This window comes from Manis pentadactyla, chromosome 11, assembly GCF_030020395.1.
Source record: "Manis pentadactyla isolate mManPen7 chromosome 11, mManPen7.hap1, whole genome shotgun sequence".
NCBI classification, from domain to species: Eukaryota; Metazoa; Chordata; class Mammalia; order Pholidota; family Manidae; genus Manis; species Manis pentadactyla.
The window spans coordinates 63,911,533-63,915,503 of NC_080029.1; the positions used below are offsets into that span (position 1 = coordinate 63,911,533).

At 53.2% G+C, this 3,971-nt stretch overlaps 1 non-coding gene across 1 annotated transcript; it reads left to right on the plus strand.

Annotated features, from left to right (window-relative positions):
* The first annotated feature begins 3,216 nt into the window (after positions 1-3,216).
* Positions 3,217-3,323, plus strand: LOC118910327 (U6 spliceosomal RNA). The gene has a single exon (XR_005023909.1). It is a non-coding gene; the product is annotated as a U6 spliceosomal RNA (small nuclear RNA).
* Positions 3,324-3,971: the final 648 nt, after the last annotated feature.

Here is a 3,971-nt window from a genome sequence, read left to right on the forward strand (position 1 = left end):
GTTGCAGGAAGAAGCAGGGATCCTGCCCCCATCCAGAATGGGGGCCAGGGAAAGGATGAGGGTCTTCTGCAAGAGGTGGTCCCAGGCTCAGTGGGAGGGGCATGAGATGATTGGTTGTAAAGGAACAAGTTCCCTTTGTAAATCTAATGTTCTTGTTGGAGAGAGTGTAGGGGAAAGTACCAGGGGAGGTAAGGGGCCCTATGAGCAGAGTATCCTTCCCTGAAGGGAAATAAAAATAGAATAACAGCTCTCCCAACCCCAGCTGAGATGTCTGCATAACAAGCCAGAAGCAACCACAAATTATGCTGATTAGATGAGATACGATGAGTAAGAAGGCCTAGCTCTGGCTGGGCACAGTAGGGGCACAATGAATTTCTTCCCCTTATGTGTGTGCATACACACATACAACTGCATTCAGCCTCAAGACTTTCCACAAATGTCAAGCACCTACTATGTGCTGGGCACTGCAAGGTTCAGAGCACCAGGCCCAAGAGTTGGCCTTGGCCTCCAGGAGCTCCCAGGTTGGTAGTTGAGGGAAACCTGAGCCCAGGAGGCAATCAGAGCCCTCCCAGGAAGTGCTCTAGAGCTGGGGGGTGCTGGTGGACAGGCCCCTAGACTGAGGGAACAGCAGGCACAGAAAAGCTTTGGGGTGACTGGAACATGGTTAGGCAGAGGGAGAGTGCTTGAGTGGTATTTTCTTGTTGCACACCTGCTTGATACCTGCACACCTTTGATACCTCTTGGAGAGCCAGGACCTTGGCTGCCCACCCTTGCAGGCCTCCATACAACTTGCACACGGTAATCCCAGCAAGGAACCCCTGTCGTGGAAGGCGATGGCAGTGGAGCCCTGGCCCAGATGACAGCACAGGTGGGCTGGGCTGGAAGAATCTACAAAAGAGTCCTGGCCTCTGGGTTCCAGAACATTCTATCCTGTCGCAATCCTTATGGGGATGAAGGCTCTCCCAGAGGTGGCTCCTAAGAATAACTCTAGGTGTAGGGCCTGGGTGCCGCCTATCACTTCTTTCTTCTGCCTCTCCAGTCACCCTTCTCCTCCACCTTTGGCGTCAGGTAGCCAGTCTTGACCACCTCTGGCTCCCTGCAGGTGGGCCCAGGGCAGCGGATCTGGCAGTGTGCAAGCAGAGCATAGAGAAGAATCTTCCTCAGGGGTCTGCCCTTTGGGTGGGTGTCAAGCTAGGCCAACCCTTCACATGGCCTGAAGGGATCAACTCTTCAGTGACTAGGAAGCATGTCTCCTCCTCCAACCATGCATTTGCATGAAGAACTGGGGCTGGACCTGGGGAAGGGAAAAGAATGACTCTGAGAGCTGAACCCTGGGGGTTGGTGCCAATTTAAATTTTGCCTCAGAGCAGGCATAGAACAAAGAACACATATACAGCACCTGCTCTGAAACCAGCACTGTGCCAGGCCGTTTGCATATTTTCTCATTTAACCCTTATCACAACTTTGTGAGGTAGGTGTTCTAGACTCATTTTACAGATGAGGAAATTGAGATACAGTGAATTTAATTTAGTTGCCCAGAGTCAAACAGCTCCCTGAGAGGAGTGGCCTATGGTTTCACTGGAGGCACTGTGTTTTCTGACTTAGGGTCCCTCCACAAGCTCCTGGGGCCAGGGTACATTCTGGGCAACTGGCCATGGCTAGACTGGAAGCTGCAGCCTGAGGAACTGTGTGTGGAAGGCTGGCCTGGTGGGCATGGCAGCTTGTCACAGACAGGTCCTGGCTGTGGGCCCCCTGCCAGGCAATGGGGAACTGTGCAAGGGATTTGCACAGGCCACCCAATTCCTGAAGTTACCAGGACTAGCCTGAAGTTAGTGAGGGTCGTGAGCCTTAGATTGTGGCGTGGGTGAAGGCTGATTCCAGGTGATGCCCTTGGAAAAGCCCCTGCCTCGCCAGTGGGCCACAGAGGGCTGTGTGTCTTCCTCCGTGGGCAGCCTTCCACCAAGGGCTGTGATGGAGCCGTGAGTCAGACTTCAGCCCATCACTGGCAAGTCACCAGCTGCCCTGCTTCCAGCCTATTTGCTGGACACCAGGGTGGCTGCCCACTGCCTTCTCCTATCTCTGCTCTGTCCTGCATAGGAAAGGTGGGGCCACTCCAGGCATAGTCAGGCAGGCATCCAGTGTGGGTCACAACAGACCCAGAGCATGTCAGGAGCTGGGAGAAGTTCTGGGGTGTGGCTGGAGTGGACTGTGGCTGAGACAGATCCACGGCCAGCTCCCAAGCAGGTCAGCCATGAGCTTCCATGGTCAGGAATTGATGTGTCACCAGCAAGTTATTTGAACTGGGCCTGATCAGCTCACTCAACTTTGAAATAAGAATATTCTCCACCTTCCCCTCAAGCTCAGGAGGCCCCCCAAGGGAAATTTGCTCTGCTTAGAAAAAGGCACTTAGCTTAGATAATCTAAAAAAGTCAGTGGTTACTTCAGCTGCCTTGAAGGAATTCACCATGTGTGGACAGGTCTTGAAACTCAACAGCTGGCTTTTAGAAAATAAGAAGGGTAATCTGTGGGTTCCTTGTTCTGAGTTCACCGTGGCTCACCCAGACCCCTCAGGGTGGGGAGGCACAAGCTGGGCTGCTATACTTCTGGGCAATTTAAAGGTATGTGCTCTGTGTCACTAAAACTATGACTCAGCCATGTGCTTGCCAAAGCTCAGTCACAGAGGGGCAGAACTGCTCTGCAGGCGCTTCCCAAAGGGAGGGCTCTCCGCCTCCTGGAGGGAGCAGTGGGCATACACAGGGGATGGGCCTTTCCAGCTGTCCAGGCAGGGGCTCTGCAGAGCCAGGACTGGGAGGTGTTCACTTCTGTGTCCCCAGCCCCAAGGCTGTCAATAACTGTTAGATGACTGAAGGAATAATACAAAAAATGAAGTGAAGCTGCTACAAGAACCGAAGGCCCATACTTTCCCATGGGGTGGTCCCTGTTGTCTTATTTCTTAGTGAAGAGGGGTGATGGTCCGTGGTTCCCATGAGAGAGCCCAGACTCCACAGAGTGAGCCGACAGTGGCTGGGGGCAAAGAGGTCCGTGCGCCCAGTGGGCTCACCCTCCCTCTGCATCCCTCGAAGACAGCGGGAGCTAGCCTGGAACCATTTGAGGGAATAAGGCCACTCCATATCTGGGCTATTTTGGGAAATGAGAAGTTCGTGTGGGCTGAGACCATCAAAAGAATTTTTTATTGTTGTGCTCCCTAAAAAAACTGTGCTCACTTTGGCAGCACATATACTAAAATTGGAATGATACAAAGAAGATTAGCATGGCCCCTGCGCAAGGATGACACGCAAACAAAACAAAACAAATAAAGGCCTGGTAACAAGCACTAAAAGCCCAGGCTAGGCCAGCATGGCCACACTGGAAGGAGTGAGCAGCCACCTGGGGGCCTTGGCCAGGCAGATCCCCACACTGCAGGCTCCATCAGCCCCACGGCATCTCCTCCGTGTCTCAAAATCCCACGTTCAGTTACACCTGTGGGTCAGTCACCTGTGGCTGGTCAGCTGCAACCATAGTTCTCCCCCCTTGAAGAGAGGTACCTGGGCACCTTGGCCTGGGTTGGCCTCCCTCCCTCCCTCCCTCCCTCCCTCCCTTCCTTCCTTCCTTCCTTCCTTCCTTCCTTCCTTCCTTCCTTCCTCCCTCTTCCCTCTTCTTTCTTTGCCTTCTCCTTACTTAAGCTAATTGTCAGCCCAGCTGGTGGGGACTGGAAGCCAGAAGCCAGAGAGGGTTCTGCCCTGGACAGAGACATCCACTGGAGGCAACAGAGAACTCAGCAGCCAGGACGAGGTGGTGGGTGGCTGCTTGGCCTACCCACATGGCCGGCAGATCCCACTGTCTCCCAGGACACTTGTTTTTTTTTCATTTTATTATCATTAATCTACAATTATATGAAGAACATTATGGTTACTAGACTCCCCCTTCACCAAGTTCCCACAAACCCCACTACAGTCACTGTCCATCAGCGT